Here is a 19,456-nt window from a genome sequence, read left to right as displayed (position 1 = left end):
TGTTTCAGAACCATGGGAGAAATTGGGGCCAGTTTATCAGCGTCATTTACTGGTTACACAGAGATTGATGGTTAACATACACCTGATTTAGGGGAAACCCACCCATCCCCCAGAGCACTCCCACAGGGCTCCAACATGGGAGCTGGTTACATAGCAAGAATATGCCTACGGCCTGGCCATGGTGGCTCAGTGGTTGAGTGTCGACCTATGAACCAGGAGGTCATAGCTTGATCCCCGTATTATGGGCTCGATCCCCAGTGTGGGCGTGCAGGAGGCAGCCAATCAAGGATTCTAACTCACTATTGGTGTTTCTATGTCTCTCTCCCTCTCCCTTCCTCTCTGAAATCAATAAAAATATTTTTAAAAAAGAACATGCCTATGTGAACAGAATTTTATAAAAAACCTAAGCTCAAACTCCACCCTGGGCTTTCTGATTTCAAGCTGTCCTTTGTACATATGTAGCTCAATGATTCCTGAGAGAAATTGTGTCTTGCTATGGCCATTACAGAGGGAGGATAATGGATGCTTGAACCTGGCTTCTTTAGACCCTTACTGTGAGGCAGTCTTTGGCTGTGATGCATAGCCTGGCTTTAATTCTATTTCTATATCATCTCCTTTTTTTTTTTTTTTCAATAAACTGTAGATCCATAAGCCATGCCATTTTTGTCCTATGAGTCTTCCTTAGCAATCAAACCCATTCTGGTTGCCACCTTTAGTATATCAAACAATCAAATTTATGAAGAATAACAATAACCATGTGTTACTTCTTTAGAATCTAGAAAAACATTTACTAATAAGATATTTTTAAAATATTAGCTATTTGTTAACATTTATGAATACCATATGTTGAAGTATGTACTCTAAAGTATATCAAACTATTTGTTATTAACATCATAAAATTATCTAGTAAATTGTTATAGAGAAGTATATGTCAACACTATATCTACCCATTAGTACAGTTTTCACATCAAGTACATTAGTTATCTTACCAAAAAATTCTGGCAGGAAGGAGCACCAGGATAAGTTTAGACACTTAGTAGTGTCATTAAGTACTCAGGCTCTTGTTAAAAATGATTTTCCTCTACACTTAGAGAACTGACTTTTCATCCTCACGATTGTTATCTCATGGTGCTGTTCAGGCCATACAGGTATCAAGCCTACAATCAGTGTCAAGTACATAAAGGTTTTCTTTTGTTTTCACACCTGTCTCTGACTCTTTTATTTTTTTTAAAGGGCTTGGTAAGCTTTAGTAATTTATTTTTTAAAAATATATTTTATTAATTTTTTACAGAGAGGGAGAGAGAGTTAGAAACATCGATGAGAGAGAAACATCAGCTGCCTCCTGTACACCCCCTACTGGGGATGTGCCCGCAACCAAGGTACGTGCCCTTGACAGGAATCGAACCTGGGACCTTTCAGTCTGCAGGCCGATGCTCTATCCACTGAGCCAAACTGGTTAGGGCTGTCTCTCCTCTTTTAATCAAGGAGAGCAATCTTTCTCAGAGACCCTCCCCTTCCCCCCACCCCCGGAGACACGGACACACTAAGCAGGTGGCTGGGACTGGGAAAGGAGGGCACTTGAGTCTCCATTTTGGATGGAAAGATTTGCTGTCAATTAGGGGGAAGGAGAGAAAATATTCATGGTGTGCAAATACCCATTACTGTTACAGTATAGCACACACGTGTGTGTCCTCAGATTCACGTCGGGTATAATAGTGTGCAATCCCTCAAACCCAATTAAGTAGATGATCTTCCTTTGTTTCAGCACAATCCTGGACAATTATTTTTCTGACATTTTGCTATGTGATGCCTGCTTTCCTTAAACACCTAAGTAAATTATTTTTCAAATTTTAGGTCAAAAATCTTTCCCCATCTGAAATTTTCTAAGACACCAACGAAAAAAGGTTTACCCTTCTATGAGACCTTATAGCATTGTGTTCAAGCCACTATTATAGAACTAGTCCTACTGAAATGGTCCATTTATTTTCTGATTGCCCTGTTAGAGTGAGGTCCTGTAGGAATAGAAAGGTGAGTTTTATATGCCCATTGTGTATCAGCTTCCATGTAATGGGTATCTTCTTACATGTGGATCAGGTGAAAAAACAGGTGATTAAAACCATATTTTTTCACTAAGACTATAAAGTGGAGTTAAAGGAACCAGGAAAAACCACTATTCATTCAATACCACTTCTTCTTTTTGGAAAAAAAATTATTTTTCTTGATTTCAGAGAGGAAGGGAGAGGGAGAGTAAGATAGAAACATCAGTGATGAAAGAGAATCATTGGCTGCCTTCTGCATGCCCCCTACTGAGGATTGAGCCCACAACCCAGGCATGTACCCTTGACTAGAATCGAACCTGGGACCCTTCAGTCTGCAGGCTGACACTCTATCCACTGAGCCAAACCGGCTAGGGCCAACACCACTTTAATGACCATGCAAGGCTACACAGCAAGGTATTATAGACAAACTAGAGGCCTGATGCATGAAGATTCGTGCAAGAATGGGCCTTCGTTCTCCTGGCTGCCGGCACAGCCTTCGCTCAGGCCCGGAGCCATCTTTCCGCCTTCCCATGCTGCCCAGAGGCCTGGAACGGCTGGGGCAGTGGCGACGACGTGAGTGTCCTGCCTTACCCCTGGCCGCTTGGTGCCTGCGTATGCAAATTAATCTGCCATCTTTGTTGGGTTACTTTGCATACTCACTCCTGATTGGCTGGTGGGCGTCATGAAGGTACGATCAATTTGCATCTTACTCTTTTATTAGTGTAGATAGGCCCATGTTAGTTCCCTACTAAAAGGATTCTTTGCTCATGGGTTAAGCAGACGGTAAAACACCAATGACCTACACTGTGTGATTAAAAGGGATTGATAATATATACATCCCTTTTATGTGAGAAGCATGTTTGACCTTTGGGTTTAACTGCTATAGCATACTATTTATATCTTTAATCATTAACAAGAAAATACCAGGCATCCTCAGTAGTAAAAATAGCTTCTTCAGCTAAAATAACCAGCATTAAAATAAAAGAGCTATAAATATGCATGCTTTACAATATAAACCAAACGTCCCCTATGGTATAATTAAACCAATCCTTAGCATTTAAAGAGGGCTTTTTATCTGTGGATCTCAAAGTTATTCACACGTTATTAATTTCACAAGAATGCCTCTAAGGAAGAAAAGTTATCGATTAGGAAACAAATTCGGGGTTCATTTGCTAAGATCTCTACTGCTAAGAGACTTTAGAGGTGGGTTTAAAGGTCAAATAGTATTTTCCTTATTCTCTTCTCAGGTCACTAGTTAGTGTTATCATCATATAAAAACATCCTATAAAATAAAAGGCTAATATGCAAATTGACTGAACAAGGGAATGACTGGTTGCCATGATGTGCACTGACCACCAGGGGGCAGATGCTCAATGCAGGAGCTACTCCCTAGTTAGTGCACTCCTACAGTGGGTGTGCCACTCAGCCAGAAGCCCTGAGCTAGGCTCACTGCTGGCTAGCACAGCAACAGTGGCAGGAGCCTCTCCCGCTTCTGCAGCAGGCGGACTTCCCCCTAGGAGTCCTGGACTGCGAGAGGGCGCAGGCCAGGCTGAGGGCTCCCCGCCACCCCCAGTGCAGGAATGTCGTGCACCGAGCCTCTAGTCTTACCTAATAAAAGAGAAACATGAAAATTAACTATCACTCTGCTATGCTCACAGCCACTCAGAGTGATTATGCAAATTAACCCAACAAAGGTGGGGGTCAATTTGCATATGCAGGCTCTCCTGCTCCAGACAGAAGCGAGGACTTGCTGGCTCCCAGGAGGGCCAGGAGTGGGGACTTGCTGGCTTCTGGGCGGCCGGGGAGTGGAAACTTGCTGGCTCCCGGGCAGATGGGAATAAAGTCAGGGGAAGGAAGTCCTATTCTTGCACAAATATCGTGCAATGGGCCTCTAGTGTCTTAATAAGCAAACAGTGTCCATGGTGAGGTGCTGGGCACTGAATATGTTTAATGAACACATTTCACAACATGGATTCAAACCCAAGGCACAAAAGGAATATGCAGACAAGTTTCATAAAAGGCAAAAAAAAACAACCCACAACAAAAGCATACCCATCTTATGATGCAACAATTGTTTACAGTCGAACAATTAGGAAAATATTAAATAAAGATTTAATTGGTGTCTCACAGTATAATGGCACCCACTTACCCACTTGGCCATATAAATCTAGTTTTATAGATAGAAAGGAAAGGACAAGATGGTGGAGGAATGGAAGGAGAGAGGTAGAAATAGGGGTGAAGGCAGGGCCAGGAGAGAGACAGGAAGGGGTATTTTGGGTTATGCATACAACCTAAACATATTTTTCTTATTTAAACCAGGAATAACATGAAAAATATGAAGTCACAAGAACTCAGACTCAAGGGATAACTGGAAGAAGGTAAGATCTGTCTGTACTCTTCACACACAAAGAAATCTTTACTAACTGAAGTAACTTTTATTATCCTTTGAGGAAAACTAATATCATGTCCCTGTATGACCAATACTTAGCAATAAACTGCTTAGAAAAATGAATTCATGTTTTCACAAAACACTTCTATGTATTCCACACAGTTGCAGAAACAATCCTTAGCCGCCTGAATTGTCTTGAAAGATTTTTAAAGAGTATTTCACCATCGGAAGTATTTCTTGATGATGCACTTCTTAAGCGAAACTTTACCTTTGCACTGAAACTTCTTAAAAGACAGAGCCCCAGGGACTTAATCCACCAGAGTCGTGTCCTATCCACTTGGCATTTGGAAAATGCAGCTAATAGCAAGTCATAGCCTATTCCTAGAAATAACTCTGGACCCTCATGAGAGGCATTGAACCTGCCATAAGCCTCCCCAGCACACAACACACCAAAGCAGCTCACCCTTTGATCCTAACTAGTAACTGCAAATGTCTCCAAGGAAAATTAAACCTACAGGAAGACAGCCCCAACTTGGGGATTCCTAGGAAGCAATTTGTCAAAATTGTTACAGAATGCAATTGGTAGCTATGCACTGACCTCCCTCAAAGACTCTGAAATCACCACTCTTCAAAGATAATAACATCCCAATGGATGTAATTGTTGCTTTGCCAAATACTCATCCTCAGTTTTACAAATAGAAGAATACGATTATTATTTTGGAAAATAAATATGTTTTAGAATATGCTACATTAAAGGTAATTTATTTTTTTAAGATGTAATGCCTTTTCTAGTTAAATAATTTAGTGCACCTTTATCTTCATTGTGAACTGATTAACTTGATTGTGGTAATAATTTCACTATATATATATATATATATATATATATATATATATATATATATATATATAATCATCACATTGTATGTTTAAATATATTGCAATTTTAGCCCACCCACGTGGCTCAGTGATTGAGTGTCAACCTATGAACCAGGAGGTCTCAGTTTGACTTCCAGTCAGGGCATATACATGGGTTGCAGACTCGATCCCAGTGTGGGGTGAGAAGGAGGAAGCCTATCGATGATTCTCTCTCATCATTGATGTTTCTCTCTCTCTCCCCATCTCCCTTCCTCTCTGAAATCAATAAAAATATATTTTAAAATAAAAATAAATATATATTACAATTTTATTTGTCACGTACATCTCAATAAACCTGGGGAAAATGTAGTGCTTTGATGGCTATAGGCTAAGGGTCACTCTTGGCTGCTATTGGCCACTCTGAGTTCCTAGAGGCTGCTTGTTCATGCAGTGCAGCTGCCCCCATCCTCAAAGCCAGCAGTGGAGAACCTGCCCTCATTATTCAAATCTCTGAATTTCTCTGACTCTGACATCTAGACCCAGGTTTAAGGGACTCACGCGATTAGATCATGGCCATGTGGATAATCTCCCTTCTTACAGTCAACTATGCCCTGTAACGCAACTTGATTACAGGACCAAAATCTGTCATATTCCCAGTCTCAGGGATTATGCATGTGGCGTACACCAGACAGTTGAGCTCTGGGATGATATTTTAAAGCCCAGTGCCTAGTAGCTGGATTATTAGCAAAACCTCTTTTTATGTTTTCAACAGATAAAAATTCACCTGGACATCAGATGAGGATCCTTTTTACATCGTATCCAAATGAGATTTTGAAATCTGATTAGAACCCTTGCTAGTGGTCTTTCTAAAAGCAAATTATGAATACCAGAATTTCATTAAACATCTTTCTCCATTCATTTGCCACAAGGAAAGCCAAGTGTTTAAATCTAACCCAGAAGTGAAGAATGTATTTTGAATTGTTTTATTGCACTAAATCTATGTCTTTTGTTTACACACTATGTATAAACATCACAATAGTGTGCCTACCATGTTTCCCCAAATAAAAGCGATATATGAATATCATTTCTTTAAAAGAAATACTTTCTTCATATAAAATGATTAATTTTGCACCATGGAAGAACTGGTTCTATAGGTTTTTGTAAGAATAATGGTAAGTCAGTCCATGCTAAATGTCCTGCTTCAGGCAAAGATATTTTCTCTCCATTAAAAAAATTTAACCAATAAAAATTATTAAGTGTAACCTTTCAAATTATATAAAATGATCACTATCCCTTAAAATATCATGTCATTGTCACCACAAGTTTAAGATTCTACATAATTTTCTATCTGAATACAGAAAGAAAAAAGGATTTCTTGTATTATTTTTGAACAATTTAACTATGATTGAGTGAGTTATATGGAAATTAGGAGGAAGCAGGACTGTTATTACTTCTTTCTAGATGAAGTTCTATAGCATATTTTTTAAAAACCTAACTTCATTTTATTTTTACTTAAACAGCACAATTGAAGAAAGCCTGCTACAGTAGAAAGAACTCCTGATGGTGAGTAGATTATTTGACTTTAATATAAAACAGTGCCAATAATTATTATCTATTGGGTGCTGATGTATGCCAGGAAATGTGCATTATATCACTGATTTTCACACTCTAAGGTAGTACCTCTGAAATATAATTCAAGAAATATAACAGCTATATTATTATCACACCCAAAATTATTTAAGAACCCTAATTCCTTAAAGTAATTAAATATCCATTTAGTGTTTGAATTTCCCCAGTTCCTGTATACAATTTTAAGAGTTAATGTGTTTGAATCAGAATCAAAACAATATCCACATGTTGCAATTGGTTGATACGCTCTTAAACCTATGTACTCCACAACCCCCATTATTTACCTTTCAGATTTTATATAGAAAAAAATGAATTTTTCACAGAGTTTTCTATAAGATGTGTTTGGCTTATTGTATTCACATAGCGTCATTTTAAATATTCCTTTGTCTTCTGTATTTCATGACAGCCGGTGGTTAGATTGAAACAGGAGAGATGAGATTCAGGCTTGACTTTTTTGCAAGACTACTTTGTAGGTCAAGAAGCACCTGGTTATTTGGACTTGCTTGGAGACAGCTTTTAGTTGTGAGGCATATACTCATTTTAATGATTTTGCTGTATTGTATTCTATTCCTATAATAAATTGTGGATTTATAAGCAGTGCCACTTTGGGTTCTGTAAGTTGTCTTTAGGCAATTTAACTCTGTTTAATTGCCACCATTAGTGCAAGATCTATACAGATAATCTTCCATTCATCATTATGTTATGCTAAATAACAGTTTGTAAAGGAAGCAGGGAAAATGTTTGGCTCTTTCCTTTTATCACTGAAAAAATAATGACTTGGTTATTTGGAGTCCTCCAAAGGTGACTGATAGACTTTATTTTTCTAAACTGCCATCATAGATTTTTGAATGTAAGCATACTTGAAATGTTCCAATCCACTGCAGTCTTTATTTTATTGTTGCTTAAATTGTGCTTACTTTGGCTAGAGGGGATAACTCAAGTTGAATCCTGAAACACTCCTGTGTACTCAATAATTTTTGAAATCTCCTGTGCTTTCCAGTATGACCCAATTATCCAGGCTACTCATATACTGTATTTCCTGCATCAGGCCTGGAATCAGCCAGTTCTTTAGTGTCTCCCATTCTCTCTTTCTCTCTCTCTCTCTCTCTCTCTCTCTCTCTCTCTCTCTCTCTCTCTCTCTCCATCTTCACCAGAGGATATTCTTCCACTGATTTTTAGAGAGAGTGGAAGGGAGAGAGAGAGAAACATTGATGTGAAAGAGGCACATCGACTGGTTGCCTCCCGCACACACACCAACAAGGGCCGGGGATCGAGCCTTCACCGAGGTATGTGTCCTTGATTGAAGTTGAACCCGGGATCCTTCAGTCTGCGGGCAGGATGCTCTATCCACTGAACCAAACTGGATATGGCAGAATCTCCCATTCTAAATGGGAAATGGTATTTGGAGACCATAGTCTGGGTGCTACTAGTATAAATTGCCACTTGGTTAGTTCTAGGTCATAAGCCTTTTCAGTGAACAAAACTGTGAAATGCAGTTTTTTTTATGAATTTTACACCATGTCTTTCAATCTGAATTTGTAGCTATAGGAAAGCTTTTATTTAACCTCAGAAATTTTACATTTCTTTCCTTTTCTTCCAAAACAACAGAAGAGATTCCAGTTACCAATGGTACCAATGTAATATTTCATTTTCTTTATTACATAATACAAAAGTCTTTAAATATGAATCTTACTAGAATCTAGATTGTCTTGGAATAACAATACCTACATATAAAAAAAGCTGTGGATTACTGAAGACAGTTTGAGGGTTGCTTCCTGCCCCCCCACCATTTCCTTTTGTCCTTAGAGTACATGTACTTAAAAAATAACTTGAAATGGTTTCTCTTGGTGTGGTTAATGCAGCTTCTCACTATAGAATTTTTTTCTCACATAGCTTTTAATATTTAGGCATGGCTTTTTATTTAATTGTGTTTTAAAATTATGTAAAACTAGAGGCCCGTTGCATGAAGAGATTTGTGCAATAGGCCTTCCTTCCCTTGGCTTCCAGCACCGGTTTTCCTCTGGCACCTGGGACCCAGGCCAGAGTCTGCCTTCTTGGTCTTTGCTGCAGACTCCGGCCAGAGTCTGCTGTCTTCGTCTTCAGTCTTTGTCTTCGCTGTGGCCAGAGTGCAGTTCCTGTAGATCCCTTCGACCCCCGCCCCTCCCTCTCATAGCAGGCGTCCTGCCCCGCCCGGCCACTCTGCGCCTGGAGCAGCTGGGCGGCCTTCATCTTTCCCCTTCTAATTTGCATATTCCCTCCTGATTGGCTGGTGGGCACAGCGGAATGATGGTTAATTTGCAAGTTTCTCTTTTATTAATGTAGATATGTACATGATTTCAAACATAAATATAAAAATCAAGGTATAGCAAGATAACTAGTTTCTATTCTTGACACTTTTTTGTAAACATTTTGTTTAGATAAAAAATTTTTCATATTTTTGTGTTGAATGAAACCATGCTGTGCACACTTTACTTTTTAAACTTAGAAGTATATCCTGAATATAATTTCTTAAAAGTATAGATAGTCTTCATTCTTTTTCATAGCTGCATAGTATTCCCCTGAGTGGGTTATCATAGTTCATTTAACCAGTCCTCTAATAATTGGTTTTTAAGGTTTTTTTCCCCCTTATTCCTTTACTATTAAAATTGTCTTATATTTCACAGCATTATACACGCTTTGCTAATATTGCATTTTCCCCCTCTGTTCTGGTATGTCTGGTAAATTTATCTACTATACATTGTATATGAAATATTGTACAGTTAATTTAAATATCCAAATTATTTAATCTTTCTTCAGAGAGGATTTTTGTTTCCTTCTGGCAAAATTTAGGACCAAGGTGGTGTATGTACTTCTATTCTATCTTGGGTTGAACTAATTCAAAGCTGGTTTTAGTCTTAGTGAAGGCTGGTTCATTTCTGTGTTATCCCTTTTTCCTAAGCTGTAACCTTTCACAGATCCAAAACAAAATTCTTAAGTGATTATCAGAGCCATTCTTCCTGGAATTCACTGAACTCCTGAGCGCTGTGGAACTTCTAGAGCTCTGGTCAGCTCTTTAGCCTTGTACCCCCTGCTCTACACTTGTGCTTGCCCTTGTAGCTCTGTATTGCTTAGAGATTTTTACATACCTCAAGGGAAAAAGCAATGCACTTCTTTTTCTCTTGAATCTTGGATGTCAAATCCTGGATGTCCCGGTAGCTCTCTGATTTCTTCAAATGGATTTTTCTTAAATATACTAAGATTTGCTATTTGTTCACAGTAGAAGTCTTAAAGTTAAGCAATCTACACTGTCATAGCTAGAAGTTGAATTCAGTAATAAAGTTTTAAGTAAAACTTTGCCAAATTAATAACTAATGGTTGGAAGTTATTCTAAAATACATAGAGTTAAAGATAAGTATTGACATACGTTTAAGGATTTTTGTTATAAAAAGACAATCACAGAAATGGAAAAATCACTAGTCAAGGACAGTCTATTTTTCTTTTACAGAGATGGGGAAAATGACAGCATGTCTATGTGCTGATGAAAATTATCTGGTAGAAAGTAAAAATTAATTATACAAGAGAGAGAGAGGGGAAGGCAAAGCTCTTAAAGAGACAAGAGGGTGTGTAATTTACTATGCAGTTGAGGAGTTGGCCTCATACTAGAACAGCTCATACAAGTTACCTGTTTGAACAAGAGGAAAGGCAGAAAATGTGTGTATAAATGCAGATAATTTAATATATTTGGTAGTGGAAATAAAAGGAGAAATAGGTTTTTCTGATTCATGTTTTTTTATTTGGTTGAGAAGTCAACTCATTTACTGTGTAGATCATAGAGTATATTGATTATTGTGAGAAAGAGGATAAGGTAAAATCACTCTTAATAATTAGAAAGTGATTTATCCAATGGTATAGTAAGTGTCCCAGGAAATACAGAGGATAGGATCCCTTGTGATTTGTGATCACACAGTTAAAGTGGGATTGGTTAGTCTATATATTTTTCTGTTTCACACATCTGCTTGAGAGTAAGCATGATTAGACAAAAGATAGATTTAATTAGGGCTAAGATTTTATCTGGTGAGTATAGTGGAGGTTAAGAGTCAAAAGGGTTTAGGGTACTTATTTTTTAGTAGAAAAGGAATATAAATGTAATAAATGGTAAAATGGCATAAAATAGTAAAGAACACTGAAATCGGATTGGGTGTATGGATTGAATATATTAGTTGCATCAAAGAACTATTGGAAGGAGAGGACTAGAGGAAAATATATGAAAGACAGGAGTTAGTATTCATATTAAAGTGATTAAACTCAACATACGCATTCTGTCTCTACCTTGTCCCCTACTCCGAATGCTCCTAGTATGGCTAAAATCTAGGAAGGAGATGACAGAGTCCTTAAGAAAGATCTTGAAAGACCTGTACATAAAAAGCAGAAGGCATTTTTCCATTATAAAAAAAGGGAAAATGGTGTTGGTGGTCCTCAGGAGATGGTGGCAGGGAATAACCTGCCAATGTGGAGATAGCAGAGACACCTGTGACAGGGTAGAAAAGTGGAAGTAGGGAGCTGTACAAGTATTCATTAGTATTATAGGATAATCAGAAGTGGGAAAAGTCTTTAAAAATGAATCTTGCTAGAATCTAAATTAAAAATTATATATTAAATTAGAGGCCCATTGCATGAAGATTCGTGCAAGAATAGGCCTTCCTTCCCCTTGCTTTGCTCCCGGCCGCCTGGGAGCCTGCAAGTCCTCACTCCCGGTGGAGCACTGCTCCTGTAGTTCCCTCTGCCCCCCGCCCTCCCCCTTATAGCAGGTGTCCTGCCCCGCCCGGCCACTCCGCACTTGCGTATGCAAATCAACCTGCCATTTTTGTTGGGTTAATTTGCTTACTCACTCCTGATTGGCTGATAGGTGTCATGGAGGTATGGTCAATTTGCATATTTCTCTTTTATTAGTGTAGATGATTTCAAAAATTTTTAAATTATATTATTATCCTTAAAATAAACTCAAAATTAAGTCCTGCTTATACTTAAAAATATTCAATTACACCACATCTTAGAATAAAACTGGGTAAATCAAGAGTTGAATCGCCCAATCCCCCTTTGGCATCTACAGCTTAATCATGGGGCCACTGGGGGAAGGTAATTTCAGGGCTTTATTGATTTTTCTCATAGGTAGTTTCTGATTCTTTGAAATTCAAGTATTTCTCTTTTGAAGCCCCTTTCATTTTTTTCCCATCCTTGTCAATATTTATTTTTTCTCAATTTTCAACTGATCTCACTCTATTATATGTTTTAGGGTATGGTTCAAGCAATTATCCACCAATACCTTCCCAAAATTTTTATTTATTCATCATTTGCAAGATCTACAGGTTTTACCTTTTTTTTTTACCTTAAAGGCAAATTTAAGTTTTATATTCCTCAGATCTCGCTATATTGTAATCTTTAGTCTGTATAAGACACTCTTCTTCCTTCCTACCAGCTTACTTGCCTTCTTGTCTTTCATTCTTTCTCACTTTTCCATTTACTTACCTCTTATTTCTTTCTACAACTGAACTGTATTCTAATACATTTGATTTTATCTTTTATACTAGGGGCCCGGTGCACAAAATTCGTGCACTGGGGGTCGGGGGTCCCTCAGACCAACCTGCCCCCTCTCACATACTGGTAGCCCTCAGGGGATGTCCTACTGATGGCTTAGGCCCTCGCCCCACAGGGAGCGTACCTAAGCCACAGTCTGGCCTCCCTTTGTGGGAGGCAACCGGGCTGGTCAGGGGAAAGCACCAGCCCCATCACCCCACTGCTGCAGCCACTGTCAGTCACCACAGCCACCAAGGTGTTTTCATCAACACAGACTCCAGTCCCTTCACCAAGAAAAAATGACAACTTTCTTTAGGCATTTTCAAGATGTGTCTTTCATAGGATATGGATTTCTTTATTTATTTTTTATCCTCACCTGAGGGTATGTTTCCATTGACTTTTAGAGAATGTGGAAGAGAAAGGGAAAGACAGAGAGAAACACTTTGATTGGTTGCCTCCTGCATGAGCCCTGATCTGGGCCCCGGCCAGGGAGGAACCTGCAACCTAGGTACATGCCTTTGATCAGAACAAACCCAGACACTGCTGTCTGCAGGCTGAGGCATTATCCACTGAGTCAAACCTAAGGATATGACATTTCTTAGCCCTCCAGCAACAGACCTTCATTTTTTTCTCCAGAAGTGTGGTGGAAAAACCCTAGATTACCTTTTTGGATTCTTATTACCCAAGTTACTAAGAATATTACCAGTGGCATACAGGAAGCTTAGCCAATGTGCAGTCAGAAAAGGTGTTTCCTCTATAGTTCACACCAATGGAGGGCTGGGCCCTGCCCAGGCCTCTCCAGCTCCCTCTGATCACTGGCTCAGCCCCTGCCCAGGCCTTCCCAGACCGAAAGCCTCTTGGGCAGGAGCGAACCCCCAGCTCCCTACAATCAATCGCAGGGGGTCCGCTCCTGCCCAGGCCAAAAGCAGACCCCCATCTCCCTGCCCAGGTGATCAATCGCAGAGGGTCTGCTGGTATACCAGGCCGAAGAAACACCCAGCTCCCTGGGATTGATTGCAGGGCGTCTGTTCGTGCACCAGGCCAAAAGCAGACCCCCAGCTCCCTGCCCAGGTGATCAATTGCAGGGGGTCCGCTGGTGTACCAAGCCGATGAAACCCCCAGCTCCCTGAAATTGATGGCAGGGGGTCCGCTCGTGCACCAGGCCAAAAGCCTCTGCCAGGGGCTTTTGGCCTGGAGCCGGAGCGGACACCCAGCTCCCTGCTTTTGATGGCAGGGGGTCAGCTCGTGCACCAGGCCAAAAGCCTCTGGTGGATCCGTTCATGCAAAGTGACCATACCTTCACTACGCCCGGCGGAGGCTTTTGGTCTGGTGCACGAGCAGACCCCCAGCTCCCTGCTTTCGATGATAGTGGGTCTGCTCGCCACGCCCACCATCCAAACAGAGTGAGGAGCTGGGTGTCTGCCACACGGGGAGCTGGGTGTCCGCTCTGGCTCCAGGCCATAATCCTCCAGTGGAGGCTTTTGGTCTGGTGCCAGAGCGAACCCCAGCTCCCTGCAATCTGTCTCAGGGGGTCAGCTCATGGCGCCGATATATGCAAATTAACCGCCATCTTGGTTGGGTTTATTTGCATACCCGCTCTGATTGGCTGGTGAGCATGGCTTGGCTTGTGGACGTGGCTTGGGCGTAGCGAAGGTGTGGTCACTTTGCATATTACTGTTTTATTAGGTAGGATTTTCAAATTATGTCTTATTTATGAGCAACTGTTTTTAATTTGTATAAATGTATTTTATTATATCTAATTCTGGTTTTTTGTTTGTTTGTATTGTTTTGTTCTTTGCTTTGCTTTCTTCACTATGTTTACATTCCGCTCATGAAGTTATGACATATAATTTATTGCTTCTGACTGTTGCAAAGTACTCAGTGGTATGCAATTGCTAGTTTTTATCTATCCATTTTCTAGGTATGAACAATCAGATTACCTCTTTATCTCCATCTTCCATCAATTCCCAAACCCCACAAATAATAATTCAATGGAGGTCATCATGTGTGTTCACATTAGAGTGGAATTGATGTGTTTTAGAGTATCTGTATACTTAATTCACTAGGTCAGATGGCACCATTCTATGCTCTCGCTAATAATGAATGAAGCATCCTAAATCCCCTATCTACCAATACTTGGAATTATTCAATTTTCTAATTATTTTTGCAGTCATTGAAATTTTATTTTGTAGTAAAATTCCACTATATTTGCATTGTCAGAAACTGACCAACTAAGACTGATGGGCTGAACTAGAATAGACCATTAGGAATATTTGAGTGTGGAAAATGTTTATGTCATCCACTCATTAATAAATGTAGCATATTTTCCAACTTCTGTTTCTCAAAACCACTTTATAGTTACGGGTCTAAAAAATATAATACTCAGTTACAGAGGACTCCCTGAAGCTCATAGGCCAACAGTGGGAAGAGTTGCAGGTGGTGGTTCTGGGTATACAGAAAAAAGTTCCTTTTATTTTTCCTGCCCTCACTCCACCCTGACTCAGTAGACTCTAGAAGAAAAACCATCTTACCTGGAGCTCATACAATAGATCCTAGAAATATTTATGTAACACATGTAAGGATTCTTGGGCTTTCATTGGAGAGGAACTCTGGAAAAAGACTGGACATACAGCTAATACAATAGATAGGGGGTTCAGTACTTCCAAATTTAGACCACTGCTATAGATAATACGTTTGTACTCCGAGGAGGGGGAATCTAACAAAGGAACTAATAGCATTTTGAGCACTTAGTATGTCCCAGGTACTTTGCTAGTTGTGTTCATATTCCTTTTGAGCCTCACAACAGCTTTCTAAGGCATGGCTTCTTAATCTCAGAACTATTAACCATTTGGTCAAGATAATTCTTTGTTTTGTTTTAATGGACAGGGGTGAGGTATCCTGTGTTTTGTAGGATGTTTAGCAGCAACCTTGTTATCTACCCATTAGATGTCAGTATAATCTTTTCAGCTGTGACAACCCCAAAATATCCTTAGGCATTCCCGAGTGTCCCTTGCAGGGTAGAATTGCCTCCCTTTGAGAGCCACTGCTTTAAGGTAATGATTGTCATCCCTATTTATCAAGTGGAGGCACTGAAGTTCACAAAGCTTGGGTAATTTGGTTGTAAAGCAGGGAAGTATAGGAGATGAGATTTGAGCCTTAGTCATCCTTGCTTAAAAAACCCCTGATATTTTTCTTTATTGCATACTACCACCACCAACATTTACATAGTTCAGTTGTTTTCAACCATTTTTTTCTGCTCCTCTACAACAAGAAAACTACCACAATAGGTAATTGGAACATTCTTTCCTTTTCACACTCCTAACCAATTCCAAAAAAGGTACCATGTTATGCATGGGCTTTCAATGATTATACATATTAGTTCACTGAATGTTCACCATCTTTCAAAGTAGAAAAGTCAATTGTTACTATTCCCCTTTTATGAAGAGAAAGGTAGGATCTAATTATAATCAAGATTATGACAGAGATAAACAAACAAACCAGGTCTTCAGGATCTTGGCTCTATTCTTCCAACTATAGCACACTAGCTAAGTAGAAAAATTAAAATAAACTCAATAGCAAAACAACAACAACAACAAAATAAAAAAAATCTCTAAATTATCAGATTAAAAATGGACAAAGGGCTTGAAGAGACATTTTTGAAAAGAAGAAATACAAGTGACCAACAGGTGTATGTAAAGATGCCCAACATCACTAATCATCAGGGAAATGCAAATCAAAAACTCAATGAGATGTCACCTCATATCTCTATTATCAAAAAGACTAGAGATGACAAATATTGGAAAGGATGTATAGAAAAGGAAACACTTGTGCAGCCACTATAGGAAACAGTTTAGAGGTTTCTCAAAATTAAAAATAGAAGTACCATATGATCCAGCAATATCATTTCTGGGTATATATTTGAAGAAAGGAAATCTCTATCTTAAAGAGATATATCCCACTCTTATGTTCTTTACAGCATTATTCACAATAGCCAAGATATGGCAACAGCCTAAGTTTCCATGGACAGATGAATGGGTAAAGAAAATTTTACACAATAGAATATTATTCAGCCATAAAGATGTAGGAAATCCTGACATTGGCAACAACATGAAGGACCTTAAGGACATTATGCTGAGTGACATGTCAGACACAGAAAGACATATATTGCATGGTCTCCCTTATATGTGAAATCTGAAAAAACAAACAAAACCACAACACACCAAAAAGCCAAAAAAAAAAAAAAATTACTCATAGTAACAGAAAGTGGAATGGTAGTTGCTAGAGACAGGGGGTTGGGTGGGGGAAAAGTAAATCTTACTAAAAAAAGTATAATTATAATGGTGGTTGCCAGGGCTGGAGAGTAGGAGCTCATAAGGAGTTATTGTTAACTAGAGGCCCAGTGCACAAAATTTGTGCATGGGGGCCAGAGGAGGTGTCCCTCAGCCCGACCTGCATCCTCTCCAATCCAGGAGCCCTCAGGGGATGTCCTACTGACGGCTTAGGCCTGTTTCCCATGGTTCTCTGCTGTCTGCGGGGCCCGCTTGGCTGCCGCCAGGTCGCCAAGACGACGGCCAAGCAGGCCCTGCTCTCAGTGGCTGTCCCCTGGGGACTGGACTCCAGCAGGGCTGAGAGGACTGGGAGCTGCCATCTTGTGGCTATGGGTGCCACCATCTTTGTGTTGGAGTGACAGTTAATTTGCATATTAGTATTTTATTAGATAGGATAGGTGTAAAATTTAAGTTGGGCGATATTAAAAGGGGTCTAGAATAGATAGTGGTGATGGTTGCACAGTAACATAACTATATTTAATACCTCTAAATTGTACACTTAAAAGTGGCCATGGTGGCTATATGTTGAGCATTGACCTATGAACCAGGAAGTCACCATTCGATTCTCAGTCAGGGCAGACACCCAGGGTTGCAGGCTCCATTCCCAATTGGAGGCAGCCAATTAATTGATTCTCTCTCATCACTGATATTTCTCTCTCTTTCTCTCTCCCTTCCTCCCTCCCTTCCTCCCTTCCTCCCTCTTCCTCTCTGAAATCAATAAAAATATATTATTATTGAAAAGAAAACAGCTCAAGAAACTCTAGCAAGCTGGGAAAGCCTGAAGTGAAAGCATCAGAAATCAAAGTGCAGCTGCTCTTTTTTTTAAAAAAAGGTTAATATAATAAGTTTTATGCCTTGTGTATTTTACCACAATAAATAAAAGTGGGAGAAAAAGCCTAAGCACCATACTTGGTATTATGAATATACAGGAAAGACAGGTTTTCACTTATCAAATAATTATATTTACTTTACTTTACTATAACCATAAAGAATCCAAATTCATACACATGCCAAAAGTTTATACAATCTGGGAGGCCTACCAAAATACTATTTAAAAAAACACACACAAAACCAGTGTACAGCAAATTATTGTAATGTGGGCCTGTTGCGTTATATTTAGTCTGTCTGCTCTAATTCCTCTTTAGTTCCAAGGCACAATTACTACTGTTTATTGCCAGGACTGTGTTATTTATGGGCTGAACTCCTGTGAAGAGGGTCTCCTTTGCCTGTCAGCAATGGCTTAATGAAATGGCCTTTCACCTTTCAAGGCAGGCCTTTAAATTCTCTCTGTGCAGATGGTCATTTCTCCTAATTGCTCATGGACAAAGATTGACAAGCCACTACACAATTTAGCTTGATTGGCAGATTTTTCTCAGAAGTAGTCCAAGCCTGAATCATCAATTCAGCACTAGATTTAGATGTCTTGTCAGACCTAGCTGGTAAAAATTAGCTTTATTCTGAGCTCTCCCAAAGAGTTCTTTTTAAAAGACAAATAAGTGTATCACGATTCTGTAACACTAGATATGGATATGGTGTTTTATTTGTCTATCCTATGAAATGACTTTTATTTTGCAATCCACATTCAAATAATTTTTATTATTTGTTTTTAATTTTTTAAAATTTAATTTAATTTTCCATCACCATTTGTTCTCTCTATGCCCTCTCCAACTCCACCCATCTCCCTCTACCCCCACAATCACCACACTATTGTGAAATGATTTTGATAAATTGCTTTGTACTTGTTATCTGCTGGCTCCTTCATAATCCTAAAGTGAGAAACACATGAAAGCCATTTTTTAAGTAGAGATTATTTTTAATTGTATGTATTCTACATAATAAAAGCCTAATATGCTAAGTGTTCTACTGTTCATTCTACTGTTCAACCAGTCGCTATGACCACCAGGGGGCAGATGCTCCGACCGGTAAGTTAGTTTGCTGCTGGGGTCCGGCCGATTGGGACTGGGTGAGATGGGCTGGACATGCCCTGGAGCCTTCCCATGGTCCCTCCCCAGCCCCAATCATGCACTGGTGGGGTCCCTCAGCCTGGCCTGCACCCTCTCGCAATCCAGGACCCCTCAGGGGATGTTGGAGAGCCAGTTTCAGCCTGATCCCCACAGGCCAGGCTGAGGGACCCCATCAGTGCACGAATCCGTGCACAAGGCCTCTAGTTTTAAAATATAGACTGTCCCAAAAATATAAACACATACTTTGAATAATTATAAAGGCAGTGTTTATTAAAATACATTTCACTTCCAAAATTATGCTATCAGTTTTAAAGTGTGTATACATTTTTGGGGGATACCTGTATATTAAAATAACTAAGGTTAACAAATTAAGATTTAAAAATATTTAATCTAAATATTTAATTTAAATGTTAGTCATGAAACATAAAAATCTTAGAAGCCATAAGCAACAAAATCTCAGACATCTCTCATAGCAATATGTGTACAAATATATCTTCTAGGGCAAAGAAAACTAAGGAGAAAATAAACACGTGGTACTCTATCAAAATAAAATGCTTCTGCACAGCCCTAGTCGGTTTGGCTCAGTGGATAGAGCATCGGTCTTCGGACTGAAGGGTCCCAGATTTGATTCCGGTCAAGGGCATGTACCTTGGTTGCGGGCACATCCCCAGTGGGGGGCATGCAGGAGGCAGCTGATAG

At 39.5% G+C, this 19,456-nt stretch overlaps 1 long non-coding RNA gene across 1 annotated transcript in view; it reads left to right on the top strand.

Annotated features, from left to right (window-relative positions):
* LOC307096174 overlaps positions 1 to 19,456 on the top strand; it is a 238,014-nt gene that overhangs the window by 29,093 nt on the left and 189,465 nt on the right. The window contains exons 2-3 of the long non-coding RNA XR_013813245.1: positions 4,359 to 4,417; positions 6,804 to 6,846. This is a non-coding gene — a long non-coding RNA (uncharacterized lncRNA). The remainder of the gene's footprint in view (positions 1 to 4,358; positions 4,418 to 6,803; positions 6,847 to 19,456) is intronic.

This window comes from Cnephaeus nilssonii (assembly GCF_951640355.1).
Source record: "Cnephaeus nilssonii genome assembly, chromosome: X".
In the NCBI taxonomy this organism is placed as follows: Eukaryota; Metazoa; Chordata; class Mammalia; order Chiroptera; family Vespertilionidae; genus Cnephaeus; species Cnephaeus nilssonii.
The sequence above is the reverse complement of the archived record's forward strand: the minus strand, read 5'-3'. Positions and strand labels throughout refer to the sequence as shown.